This window comes from Aplidium turbinatum, chromosome 7 (genome assembly GCF_918807975.1).
Source record: "Aplidium turbinatum chromosome 7, kaAplTurb1.1, whole genome shotgun sequence".
NCBI classification, from domain to species: Eukaryota; Metazoa; Chordata; class Ascidiacea; order Aplousobranchia; family Polyclinidae; genus Aplidium; species Aplidium turbinatum.
Genome location: NC_137478.1, coordinates 26,449,207 through 26,464,666, shown reverse-complemented (window position 1 = coordinate 26,464,666; position 15,460 = coordinate 26,449,207).

Genomic DNA, 15,460 nt, shown 5'->3' with positions numbered 1-15,460 from the left:
CTCAGAGCGAATACCATACAAAATAAAATTTACAAAGTTTGCCTTCAATCGCACAGCAGTATATATAACTTTGTAAGTTTTATTTTATTTGTATTTAACAACCCACCCAAACTTTTCAGTATTCATAATAATAGCTGACAAAAAATGGTGTCGCAATTGAGTACTGTATATAACTGTTGCATTCTTACTTTTGCCTCGTTATTAAGTCAAGAGATACTTCGATACGATATAGATTTTTTGTATATTGAGCGAAACGCCTACAAGTTAGACAACCCAATAATAACGCACTGTTTTTCACAAACTAAACGGAAAGAATGTAATACGATACAACCACGTCTTAACGCGAGAGTTTACGCCTTATTAGGTACTATAGATATCATACAACTTTCTGCAGATCATGAGCCAAATCTAACAAGCAATGACCAATGACCCGTAGCGATACACAACACCTCTCTTCTGCTCTGAAAACCTGTGAAAGAGTTAACAATCAAACACTGCAGGCCTCGAAATTCGTTTTTGTTGACGGCGGACAAACGTGTCCGGTCTGAGCAGCTATCCAAAACTTAACGAATTTTGCTGAATCTTGCTGTAATAGCCTACTTGTATAATCTAATATTGTAACCAACCTTGCCTCATCAACATTACTCGGAGATCAAAGCCAGACATTGTGACGTAAGACTTGAACTACGTTGCGCGTGATTAGTGTAGACTGTAGTGTAGAAGTACCCGTACTCCCATCCATTCTCAGCGAAGAAATCACTTTTATTACGCTGAATCAAAGTCACCAATCGTTGAAGCAACGTAAAAATCGAACGTTTTCCTGTTTGAATGGAAGCTAAGGGGAATGCGCGGGAAATTATATTCTCACAACAATTAATTATTGTTCGAATGTTCTTGCTATGCAATGACGATTTGTATCGCTAGTTCCTGTGTTATTTCTCGGCGGACAAATATGACCGATCTATATGGTACTTCCCACGGACATTACATGCTGTGACGGTGGACATGTCTGCCGTGAATCTCGAGGCCTGAAACATTCTTTTTGGCTTACGTCTTCTTGAAGACATTCTTGGTAGTAGTTGGACAGGATCGGATGTTTCCACATCTGCTTCATCGGCCTTCATAATTTAAACAAGCTTTAGTAGACATTAAAATATGGCAAACTCTTCTTTGCTGTTTGCAATTGCTTGAGAGAGCTAAGCGTTTTCTATTGTCTCAAAAGCTTGTCATCATGACTTGCTCTTTTGGATGTCGAAGATTTTCTCAAATATAATGCACAATTTGGTAATTGAGATGGTATGGCTCCAGGTACTAATTTCGAAACTTTCAAATCATAGGACAGCTAGTTTCCTGTTTTCTCATCAAATGCAGAAACAGTCTTGTTGATGTCATGTTTGTGAAAGTGACGTTCACATAAAAATTGCAAATATTTTGAAACAAAACCGACATTGCATCCAGACCAGATCGCCATAATCCAGACTCACTAATTTGCATTTACTTACTTTGTACATATATTCATCATTTTGCAGTTCAGGCATTCGTGAAACCTGTAATCCAGCTAACAGCTCAGCAGTCTGCCAAGAGTAAACAGCTAACAAGCATCTGACAATGTAAAAACGTTGTAAAGGAAACATTTGCTAGCTCAAAAAGGCATCACATTGTTTCGAACAATTAATCTATATCTAAACAAGCAAAACAACTCTATTCAAGCGTGAACTTAAAAGCGGTTGTTTCTTCCGCCAAGTCGCCCTTTTAAAAAATTAACATACTAATACATCGAAAACACGTTGGAGTCTAAAGAGGATTAGGCCTACTAGAAAATTTTGTAGGATCTCAGGGCAGAGATAACAATACCGTTATTCCTATAGGTGGCGTTGGTTGAAAGCAATTCTTCAACCCAGTCACGTGCCTTTCCCCCTCTAAGAATTATTAATTAAAGCAGGGAATGGGATGGGATGGAATGGAAGACAGATTTTGGGATGGAAGATGGAAAATATCAAGGATGGAAAGGAATGGAAGATCTTGATGATGGGAAGGAAAATAATCTTCCACCATTCCATCCCAATTCCATCATTAACTTTCTAACGCTTTATCAAGACATGCAACAAAAGGGACTCATGTTGTCAACCTCCTCGCGGTGAGTCCCGGTAACTGTACAAAACAGGCTAATGACAACAAACAGAGACACATCAGGGCGTCTCTGGGGTGGTAAAAGGATAAACCCTCGGCCCCAGAGAACGAAGAAAGATGCCAGAAGTCCCAACATCCTACAGCTTAACGTTGAAGGCCTTACGACTGCTAAAATCGATGTCGTACAAAGAGTAGCTCAACAACAAAAGGCCCTTATCATCATCCTCCAGGAGACCCACTGCCACAGCGCAGACAGGCTAGTGATCCCAAATTACTCACTAGCTGGGTCAATCCTAAGCAAGACACACGGCCTAGCCACATTTGTCCACGAGAAGCTGAACTGGAGACTGGTTGAACAATCCCCTTCAGACTCAGAGATTGAATGGCTAAGTGTGGACGTCAACGGCTACAAAATCGTAAACATCTACAAGCCACTTCCCTCGCCATTCACCCCAACCACCATTCCAGTGTACCCCCACTCCTGCCTCTATGCTGGTGATTTTAATTGCCAGCACGTCGACTGGGGATACCGCATCACCAGCCCTTCTGGTGCATGTCTGGCTAACTGGGCATCAAATAACAACTATGCCCCACTGTACAACCCCAAAGACGAAGCCAGCTTCACATCCGGGCGATGGGGCACTGGAACAAACCCAGACATGGCCTTTGCTAGCACTGGCAACGATAATCAGCTTCCGGACAGACGGGTGCTACAGAAGTTCCCTCGGTCCTAACACCGACCTTCTCTCATTACCGCAATACCGCTCAAGACTCCAATTCCGAGTGAACCAGTCAAGCGGTGGAACTTCCGTAAAGCCGACTGGAATCGCTTTAGCCTCCTTACCACCAAGTTCACAAATGAGTTACCTCCACCTAACTGTCACAATGTGGACGAGGCCTACCAGAACTTTTGCAACACTATCCTAACATGTGCCAAACAAGCCATCCCTCGCGGTCGTAGAAGTAACTACACTCCGTGCTGGGATGCAGAGTGCGAGCGCCTCTACCAATCTTTTGTTAGCTCTTCAGATGGTCAAACAACACCCTCAGCCGCCAAGGCTTTTCTGGAAAGACTCGATGCAAAAACAAGAGAACGCTGGACAGAGACCATCCAATCTATCGATCTCTCGCACTCAAGCCGTACAGCGTGGAGCACACTCAATAACCTTACGGGACGATCAAGACAACTACCCCGACAATGTCCCATTCCTGCTAATAAGATCGCTTCGCAGGTAATACAAAATGGGATATACAGGTATAAGCCGTGTGATCGTATCTCCGATCGGTTTGTTACCAAAAAAGTGACAAAGCTTTGGAAGATTAACTCACCCGACCAGGAGAGCATTTCTAGCTCCTTCTCAAGGAGCGAATTCAATGCTGCCCTCAAGCACCTAAAACCTGGTAAGGCCCCTGGTCCAAATAGGATATGCCCAGAGCTTATCATGCACGCTGGTTATGTTCTAAAGTCCTGGTTATGCGATTTCCTGTCGTCCTGCCTGCGCCGCCTTAAGATTCCTAAAGTATGGAGAAGATCTCTGGTCGTTGCGACCCCTAAGCCAAACAAACCACTAGACGATGCAAAGAGCTATCGCCCCATCTCCTTGCTCTGCATCCCATTCAAAATCCTTGAGAGACTGATCTACGCCCGTGTCGAACCAATAATTGACCCACTGCTTCCCAAAAAACAAGCTGGATTTCGACACGGGAGGTCAACTGTAGACCAAGCCACACTACTAACTCAGGATATTGAGGAGAGTTTCTCGGCAAAAAAGAAAGCGGGGGCTGTTTTTATCAACCTAACAGCAGCCTATGACACTGTTTGGCACCGTGGCCTAGTCTACAAGCTACTTCGCCTACTCCCTGACAGGCACATGGTCAAAATGATCATGGAACTCATCCACAACAGGAGTTTTACCCTTACCACCGGAAGCGAAAAACCAAGTAGACTGCGGCGACTCAAAAACGGTGTCCCACAGGGATCAGTATTGGCTCCCCTCCTTTTCAATGTCTATATGTATGACCTACCATCAACAACATCTGACAAATATGCATATGCTGATGACTTGGCCATCTTGCACTCTGCGAAAGACTGGCAATCATTAGAAACGACGTTGAACCAAGACATGACGACCATATCTGGATACCTTCATCAATGGAAACTGAAGCTCAGCGAAAGTAAAACTGTGACGGCAGCCTTCCATCTCAACAACAAGGAGGCTAAACGTGACCTGAAAGTGACCGTTAACGGCAAAATTCTGCCGCCCTGCCCAGAACCAACATACTTTGGGGTCACACTTGACAGGTCACTCACATACCGTCACCATTTACAATCACTACGCAAAAAGCTGACATCTCGCATCGCCCTGCTGAGACGTCTGGCAGGCACAACTTGGGGTGCAGGTACTGACACCTTGCGCACTGCAACCCTGGCTTTGGTTCACTCCACTGCTGAATACTGCGCTCCTGCCTGTTGCCGCAGTGCCCACACCCGCCTCATCGACAGCCCAATCAACGACGCATTGCGAACTGTGACTGGATGCCTGCGCCCAACTCCAACAGAGTATTTACCAATCCTTGCAGGCATCCAACCTGCTGAGCTCCGCCGAAAGGGAGCCATTATACACCTGGCTCGCCGGTCGGGGGATCCTGACCACTTGCTTCATGCAAAACTCAAGTCTAGACACCCCTTTGTGCCAGCTGCTGCTGAATTACTACATCCATTCAGCGATCACGCCATCAGTGCAGCACACTTTATGGAAGACACTTGGAATGCAGCGTGGTGCACCACCGACACCAAACTACATGGTTTTATACCTCACCCGGTGGCGCGCCCCCTGGTATGGACCTGCCTCGGCCGAATTGGGTCAAGCTCAACAGAATCCGAACCGGAGTCGGTCGCTTCCATTCCAACATGCACAAGTGGGGTCTGGCTCTCTCATCGGCCTGCGAATGCGGCGCAGAGGAACAAACTGCTGACCATGTCGTTCTCGAATGTCCCATCTACAAGGCACCAAATGTAACGCAGGGTATAGCAACGCTGGACGAAGCTACACTCACCTGGCTCTCCATCACCTGCCCTGAAATTTGATCTAGTCTCAAACGAAAGAAGAAGAAGACATGCAAAATATTATGTTGCTTGCTGTAATAATTCGATTTTCGGTTCGTATTAAACCAACGGGATTGTTGTCTGACGCGTATTTGTCAACCCTACTGTCGTTAGGCAGAATTGACCAATCAGAAAGCAGTAAACGATTCACACTTCTCTCAAGAGGAGGAAACTTTTTGACGTTTGACAGTATTCCATCATATGACACTTGTGTTCTATGTTTGGAGATTTTCGTGGGTTTTGTTTCGAGAAGGCAGTTAAACGAAATAGATTTTTGTACATTTTGAAACAAAAAACTACAACGGCAAAGTTGATAGAAAACAGAAGAAAATAAATCAAAAATGTCTCAAAAGTAAACGTTTGAAGTATTTGCAACCTGAACAAAAGCAATGTTGCTTCTCAAATATTTTCGTTACTTTTTTATCTTCTCCAACGTAGACTACAACTACAGTTTCTTTAACTTTGCTACGTGTTGTTTCTTTATTCATAGAATCAATCTACGCTTCTAGTTCTAACACCAAACGGTACGTAATCCTTAGAAAATACTGCTGCTAAATTTTTAGCTACTTAGCCTATGGTTTATAGGTTTATTTGTGGCATATTCAACGCGGAGATCACAAAATGTGAAGATGGAATGGAAAATGGAAGAGATTTCTAAGATGGAATGGAAGATTTCTAAGATGGAATGGAAGATTTCTAAGATGGAATGGAAGAAAATCTCAGGATAGAAGATAGAAAAAAAATTTTTTTCATTCCATTCCATTCCAACTTCCATTCCATTTCAACATTCCAACTTCCTTTTTATTCCATCCCGTACCGTACCCTGAATTAAAGACGTTGAGGAAATGTGATATACGTACAGTAAGGCTAACATGAGATAGGCTATACCCGAAAATGTTCGCAATTTTTAGTTTATTTCTGTACATGATATTGATAGGCCATAGGATGTGACTGTTGTTTTTTAATGGCCTATATGGTGTTGTTGTTGTTGTTGGGTTTTATCAGTTCATGGTCCATGAAAATTAAATTTCTATTGAAACTATCCGCACCGTTAGCTCAGTGGTTACGCACCTGGCTCAAGTTCATGCGGCGCTGGTTCGGCTCTCGGGGTGTGCGCTTGAACAACGCATTTCAGGACTGCTCTCCATTCAGCGGCACCTAGTGAATGGATTAATTCTAGGGTAACAACACTTCAACAATCGGAAAACTTCATTCTGTTAAATAACCCTAACCCTGCGTCAAGAGCCTTTACAAGTAGGCTATGCGAAAGTACCAGAAATAACGTATCAACAAGGCTTTGTCAGTCCGAGGATAAAGATTCAAAACCAAACCAAATTGTAAAATAAAATGAACAAGTATAGCTTGAAAAAGTATCTCTGTCAACTGTCAATGATAGGCTAAAAAGAAAACCAAAACCCATTGACAAACCCATAAAATGTCAAGATCAGTTTATTGTGCTCTTGTAGGTCTTCTCAAAGTAGCGGGTGGCAGCTACAGAACGACAAATTAAAAACAACAACCCTACTCGATGTGGGCCCAGTGGCTCCGAGAGGGGGGGGAAGTCGGGCTACTTTCTCCTCTAGCATAACATTGTAAAGGAAAAACCAGTAGTTTTTCGTTTTGTCACTTTTGAGGGGGGCCCATTTTTACTACTAAAAAAAAATTTATCAACTTAAAAATAAACAAATTTTTGAATGAAATGCGTAGTTACAACTTTACGAGTAGGCCTATTTTTTGATCATTGTCATGTCGTTCTAACTTGAAAACTAGTGCTGCTTTGGCTAAGCGTGTATTATGTTTTCTTGACCAACTGTAGGCCTACTTTGACATGAAAAACTGCGTTTGCCAGGCATATGATAATGGATCCAACATATTTCATATTTGGAAAAGTGTCCAAGCAAGATTGAAGAAAGTAAACCCTTCTTGCCTATTTTCTGCTTATGGATGTCATTGCTTAAATGCACTATAGAGTTGGAGTTCATGGTGTGCAGTGTTCTCCAACTGTTATATCATTTTTGAGTAGTGTAATTGATCGACTAAGTTTATGTCATTTTCAATTGCAGCTAAGCCAGATAGGAAATTCTAAACAAAGCTATACCATTTCCAAGCAGCCTACTTGAGCAATGAGCAGTCTCAAACCTGTGTTTCTATGCATTATGTAGACCACAGTCCTAAGCGAGATTCACTCTACTATAACCTATTTATGCAGCGATAAAGAAGTGTTCAATGTTTTTCGGCCCCATAGGAGGCTCGCACGACGACCACGAATGGACAATAAGCTGATGAATTTAATGAAGTTAAAGGAAGATGTAATCAAAGTTACAGAAAGCTGGAAAGTAGGCTACTCGCAAGCTTAAGTTGTTAAAGGAACTATGAATTTAAAAAAAAAATTCTTGGGACGGAACGCTCCAACATCTCCGCTTCATCAGCTCAATCTTACAAACGAAATTTATTCTACTTTACGCTATGTTGCAAAGAATTCTCTATGGCTGTTGGAAGTTAGTCACAAATGTATCAACAAACTCAAAGATATCGATCAGTTTGAAGACCTATGGAAATATCATTGTATGTCTGGTGTAGTTGCAGGCATGTGGAACAAATTTAAACAAGTTGTACAACAATGACATTTTGGATAAGTTGGTAGGCTCATGGCCATGGTAGGCTACTTTTGAAAGAAAGCAACTCAGCAAACTTGAGCTGCAAACCGGAACGCATCACCACATGATATCTACTCAAGGAAATCATTGATTGCAACTTTCAAAACACTTTTCCAAAATTTTTTGTTGTTTTGAAAATTTGTTATTTAAACCAGTACCTCCAACGGTTGCAAGTTGAAAACGTGGTTTCAGCACACAGAAATTTGTAAGATTTGTTTACGCACCACCACGACTCAAAACCAAGTGAACAGTTTATGCAATGCATGTTGTGCATCAAATTATACCTTGTAAAATCTTTATTATTTGATGCTGTGATCCGTAACTTTGCATGGCAAAAGGTTCGGAATGGATTGAATGCTTTGTTGAGCTATTTTCATTGCCCGCATTGTGTGTTTACAATTTTTCTTTTATCTACTGTAGGTTATACGAAAATTACCACCTATAGAAATTTCGGTTCACAACATGACTGGAACCAACGCGACGCAGACTTGTCAAGGGAGGAGACGTTATCACCGACCCAAAAGCGGCTCTTGCAGGATTCCACACAACGAACAGACAAAAATTCATCAGTAAACACGCCCGCACTGCCTTACCACTAGAGAGTTTGAACAAACTATACTGCATTCTTTGGATATAGTGCATTTTTCTTGGAAGTGTCTTCATTTGGGGCCGGAAAATCGTTCTGGTACGGGACCTAAATTCTCCTCTCAAAGGCCGTGGCCAAAGGCACCATGTATAAAGTGTGCATGTGCGCATAATATAACTTTACTGCAATTCTTTCAAGGGAAAATATTGAGCAACAATGGCAATTTTGCTGCAAGTGTATAATCGAGTCATTTTAGTTGATTTTCATTATTGAAAGAAGTTTTTTCATATAAATAGGCTATATATGTTGTATAAAATCGAAACTTTAAAGGAATTAATTCAATTTCACGCTGAGGAAAGTAGGCCAAGTTCAGCTTAAGACACATGATTCAACGCATGATACAAATTCGTTACTTTTATTTTTGCTCAAAAAAATGTTTTTTAGGGCCCACTTTTTGTATTGTTTCCCGACCAGTCATGATTTTTCTCGGAGGCCCTGTGTGGGCCTATTAAATAGCAAAGTCATTATTGTTCCAGCATTATTTTTTATAGCCATGCCCCCATCCTCAGATCTTTTGTTCGACATCGTCCGTCCGAATAGCTCAGTTGGTTAGTGCGTGACTTTGTAAACGAAAAAGCTTTAAGATGAAGCGGTGCTAGTTCGACTCTCGGGGTGTAGGCTTGAGCAACCAATTCTAAGGACTGCTCTCCGTTCATTCAGCGGCACCTAATGGATGAAATAATTCTGCGGCAACAACACTCTAACTTCAGCAATTGAAAAACTTCATTCTGTCAGTCTCGGTAACCGGCCCTGCGTCAAGAGCCTCTAAAACAGGGGTTCCCAACCGGGTGTACTCGTACCCCTTGGGGGTACGAGATTAAACATCAAGGGGTACGAAGATCCTTGGGCCAAAGAGCAGCTTTTCAAACAGATTTCACCGTAGCCTACAGTTTTACTTTGGAATTGTAAATGATATTATGCCATTAGCCTACGGTCTTTGCTTAAAAAAAACAATTATCTACAAATAATTGTTGTTATTGAGTAGGCTAAGAAGCCTTATAGTGCAGTCGTGGGACCTTAAAAAGTGGTGTTTGTGGGAAAAATTTTTTATCAAGCTGATACGTTGTTCAGACCTTCCCCATATTATGCAAATGGCTCAGAAAAAAATCCCCATCAATCGGATGATAGGAAACCACTTTTTGGGCCCTTTTTCCTAATGACGTCACAATCCCTTTTGAGTCCAACATATGAAAATTTCAAGTTTTTCAAAATAGGACATATTATACATCATTTTTTAGCTTTTTTCAAGGGGAACAACTTTTTCTATTCACCAGAACCCTAAAAATGTACAGAAAAAAAGTTATTACCGATTAAGGAAAAAGACAAATCCATGAATTTCAGGAAAATTTAAAATTATTCGTCACTGTTGGACTTAGGCTATTCTTCTATATTCTTTAACAAGAATTAAACAAAGTAAGCGAAACATCAATTGAAGCTACCATCATCATCAAAAACGTCAAAGATGTTGCTTTCCTCCTTGTCTTGTCTCGTTCATCTTCATTGTACTAGCATTCCTCTTCTCCAGTAGCCTACCAACATCGACGTTTTGCAGAAGTGAAAAAAAGTCTTCATTCTTAAGTTTTTCGTCTAGTCTCTGAAGTATGACGTTCATACTAATTATTAGCCTACTTAGATACGAAAAAGATGTGAAACTATCTTTGTATTTCAAGCATACTTACTGTACTATCACATTCAGTACTATGACATTCACCACACGAAGAAACACATGCCATTCCATAGTTACGACAGGTGCAAGTTTTCGTTCCACATGGATTTTTCCTTGATTTCTTACATCTGCATCTAATTACTTTGGTCAATGCTTCTGGTGCTATATGCATATATCCGTCATTATTGGGACAAGTTTGTTGTTGCTATTGTTTCTCTATCCCCATTTACAAACATTGAATTTAAATTCTTCACCAAGTAAAGACGTAGCCCATGGAAGTAGGCTGCTCTTTGGCTTGGTGTTAGCTTTTCCTGTGCAATTATTTACTTCGTCCAGGAGCGCTTCAACAAAGCAGCCTGGAGCATCAAAGAAGCCAACCCAAGTATTAAAGATATCAAAGAAGATCTTCTTTTCCTCCATGCATGGTCAGGATGCGACACAACGTCATCGATATTTGGAAAAGGGAAAGGAAGTTTGGTTACGAGTTTGCGAAAATCAGAAACGCTGAAAGAGAATTCTGCAATTATCAGCAATGTCTGGAGTTCCCAAAATAAGGTCAAAAAAGCATCTATAGCTGCATTCAAGATCTGGTATGGTGACAATGAAGATTCAACGCTTACTACACTCAGGTATGTATTTTTACGTATGGATTATGTAATAATGTTTACACTTTTAAGATATTGTTCAATTCTAGATACCCTGTATGTAATATTTATCTTTGTTTACTTTTAGACATGGCAAATACATGCATATGGCATGCAAAGGGATAACATCATGAGTGCCAGTCTTCCAATGATGCAGTAACATAATAACTACATCAGTATCATCAGCAATGACATTTACTGGACCTTTTCGAAGAGAAGCATAATCAAGGGATTTTGCTACAATGGAACTGTCAGCATCATCAGAGCAGTTGTGAACTTCAACTTCGGATTGTCTCAGCAGGGTAGAAACAAACTTGATGAATTCAGCCTTGTTTTCGATGCAGATGAGGTAGCTATCTTGAGCAAAAGGAAGTGAAATGCTCGGATCTATTTTCACAAACGTGCTCTGTGGAACGGAATTTCGGCGCAAGTGCTCGTAACTTTTAGTACTTTCGTCATCATAGCCATCAAACACAACAACAGCATGGGTATAATGGTTTTGGATATATTTCACATACGAATTTCAAACTTTCGAAAACTTCATTCCTTTTTTCCAGCGAACTTTATGTAGTAATGCACCACCGTCGATAATAGAAGTCACTTGCTTAGTGCCGAGTGACACACACTCAAAACTAATACTTGCCGAGTGACTCACACTCAAAGCCCAAAGATGTCGAACACTTTTCTGTCATACTTTTTCCTTCCGTCAATCCTCCACGCGACTTATTTGAGCGCATAAGAGTTTGCTCGATCGCAAGATCTGTCCAAATTCCAGTGAAGCATTTTGCTGTCCTCTTTACTGTGTGCTGCTCGGTTTGGAATTGATCGTACAACCATAGATGAAAAAAGAATTCTGCAGTTATCAGCAATATCTGGAGTCATGGTGTTGAATGTAATACTTTAGTAAGTATGCTTGAAATACAAAGATAGTTTTACATCTTTTTCGTATCTAAGTAGGCTAATAATTAGTATGAACGTCATACTCCAGAGACTAGACGAAAAACTTAAGAATGAAGACTTTTTTTCGCTTCTGCAAAACGTCGATGTTGGTACCGAAGAAGAGGAATACTCGTACAATGAAGATGAAACGGGACAAGACGAGGAGGAAAGCAACATCTTTGACGTTTTTGATGATGATGATAGCTTCAATTTATGTTTCGCTTACTTTGTTCAATTCTTGTCAAAGAATATAGAAGAATAAGTCCAACAGTGACGAATAATTTCAAATTTTCCTGAACTTTATAGATTTATCCTGTTGCTTAATCGGTAGGCCTAATAACTTTTTTTCTGTACATTTTCAGGGTTCTGGTTAATAGAAAAAGTTGTTCCCCTTGAAAAAAGCTAAAAAATGATGTATAATATGTCCTATTTTGAAAAACTTAAAAATTTCATATGTTGGACCCAAAAGGGATTGTGACGTCATTTGGAAAAAGGGCCCAAAAAGTGGTTTCCCATTATCCGATTGATGGGGATTTTTTTCTGAGCCATTTGCATAATATGGGGAAGGTCTGAGCAAAGTATCAGCTTGATAAAAAAATTTTCCCGCAAAAAAGCTCCCACGCCTGCACTATTATTGTATTATAACAATGTGTTTTTTTACTTGCTGCTGCTGAAAATGAAAACCTTGCTAATTTTCCTTGTCTTGATCAAATTGCTAATAACTCTGCTGCAAAATGAAATTATTTCCCATTTAAAGATGCTAGTTGATTCGTTCAATGGTTACTTTTTTGCTGGTGAAATTTCTTTTTGATTTAGCAAAAATGTCTGATGAGGATAATTTGAAGAAGAACATCATCGCAATGAAAAGCTGCCAAAAATTGAAACTGTTATTTGACAAATCAAACTTAGAAGATTTTTGGTGTGTTACTATGAAGCTTTCCCAAGTCTTGCTATGGAAGCCATGACAGTGTTAATTCTCTTTTCAACAACTTATTAATGTGAAAGTGACTTTTCGACCATGATGTATATCAGGAATAAGTACAGAAATCGTCTGCAACTGGAAGATTTACGTGTTGCCTTGAGTAAAATCGAACCATTGTTTGAGCGAATTTTATCAATAAAGCAGCAACAAATATCTCACTGAGAAGCGACAAACAAAATAACTGACATTTAATTTATTTTGGTAATTTTTGCATTTTAGTGTGAAATATTGGTTTAACGTTTAATTGAGCTATAAAAGCAACTTAATTTAGCAATATATACCTGAAAAATTCAATTAGAAATTTTTTGGGGGTACGAAGAATGCTCTGATCTGACAAAGGGGTACGAACAGCAAAAAGGGTTGGGAACCCCTGCTCTAAAAGTAGGCTATGCGAAACCAGAAACCAGGAACAAACAAGCAAGGCTTTGTCAGTCCGAGGATAAAGATTCAAAACCAACCAACCAATGTCACAACAGTCGACCAGTTTTTGTTTGATTTAACAACAAACAAAACTTTGCAATTTTCAAACCTGCGAGGACTAGCCGTGCATGCTATCGTATATGTACAGTAAGCCTATACCTATAGCGGGACTGGGTTAAAGTGTGCAATGGGGTAAACTAGCAACCTCTGTTTTTGACAATACAATGAGCGAATTTTTTTTTATGTTTTAAATATATCCCTTATAATGCCATTTCAGTCAATTTAGGCTATATCCGATAAGAAGTCGCATTTTACATGACGTCCAATTATATTGTCTATGTCGAATACTTTAGGCTAGACTAGACTAATTTTTTTTCAGTTGCAGAAAACTGAATAATTTTATTGTTACACTATATGTAAATCAAATCTTTTTTGTTTTGGTAGGTAGCCTATAAGTCAGGGGTCACCAAACTTTTTTCTCTGAGGGCCGGATTGCTGCGAGAATAATAGCTGCGCCGGATGCAAATTGCGAAAAGATATACAACTATTTAGAATCTCCATTGACTTGAATTGAGCACAATAAATAACAGTCAGCGGTGGAATAGCAAAGTTGTGATGAAAATCGAAAGGTTGCTGGAAAAGTTACCCCCTGCAGTGATACACTACAGGGCATCGCGCTCTTGAAAAAACGTTACATCTTTTCCAAATCTCCATTTGTGGTGGCCTAATGCTAATAGGCGGGTCAATATAAGGTTTGACCCCAAAAAAATTTATGCAAGATGATAGAAAGTGTGAAATATGTACCCAAATTTGAACAGTTCCATAAAATTACACTGTCAAAGCTACAAAAAAGAACAGAAAATCAGGGAGGCTGCCCACCCAAACAATTTCTACTGGGGGGCGCGCCCCCCTGCCTCCAGGGAATCGACGCCTATGATGGAAGAGTATATGCACTAAACGTCAGAGAATGTCAGAGATGAAGTATCATTTTTCAAGTTATGATTGTTACATACCGTACTAGTAGTCGTCACAATTATCTTCGGTACTGTCTGTGTCGTCTTGATCCAATGGAAGGACGTTGTTTGGGTTTTCACAGGACACAAGTTGGCATTGTCCACAAGCAGAGGTACACGGAAATCCGTACCTCCTACATGTACATCGCCGTGTTGTGCAAGCGATCGTGCAATTACAATGCACAATCTTTAACAGATTGTCCGGTGCAGGGTTTTTCAGCGTCATTACTGGTGCGAATTGTTTGTCCTCAATCTTACAACCCCAGCCAGTAGGGTCCAAATTGCTTTCTAGTCCGAACCATATCATTATTTGATACTAAGCACGCAGGGAATGGAATATTGTAGAAGATGCAGTTGGTGGGAGTCGGGCTGGCGCAACGAAGGATGACACTGAAACTACTTTCTTTTTCAACACAGAATGTCGCAAAGATGCCAGCGAATCGCTTTGCTTTCCAGCATAGAGTAGAACCATTGACTGTTTGCCATACTCTTCAATTGCATCCACCCTCTGGCCAGGTTTTGTAAATGCAAGTGCCAAGGATTCTAGCTCTTTGTCGTCTTTGGTGGCTTTCTGAAAGAGTGTTCTTTTTCCTATTCCGAAGATTCGTGAGGTGGTATCGCATCCTGTAGGGGAGACCGGGGATAGCTCGGACGATTTTTTGAAAACAGCCCATATTTTTTTTAAATTACACAGCAAGTTCGTAAATGTTATTTTGTTGTAAACCTTAACGCTTTGCCAAAAAAGGGTAGGAGTATCGTTTGTTTCAGCAAACCGGAAATGCTTGTAAAAAGCATAATTTCTATGGTCCTCAAATGTCCGAAGTCACCCCGGTACCGGGGTAATTTCGGACATGCCTGGGGTCATCTCGGACAGCAATTTTATGCAGACGTTTTGAGTTGATTTGACAGTTAATACAGAATTAGGCAAACCGGGGCGTGTTGTCACAAGGGGCGTGTGGTCACAGCAATTTTTTTTGTACTTGCACTGACTGCTTCGAGTCTATACTTGTAGCACGTGCTTCGTAAAGAATCATCTTCATTTTGAGGTTAGCAAAGTCAAGAAAAAACAGCAGGTTTAGCTTAAATTAAATTATTATCAAAAATTTTCATCGATGTAAATTTCACTAACTTTTCAAAATTGTGTGACGCTTTCGTAAGAGCAGTCTGACCGCAAGTATGAAATCAGTTTTATAGTTTATTATGTTAGGAGTTTAGCTGACACTTTTGAAGTTAATAGCGTGCCTTTTCTAGCCGCCA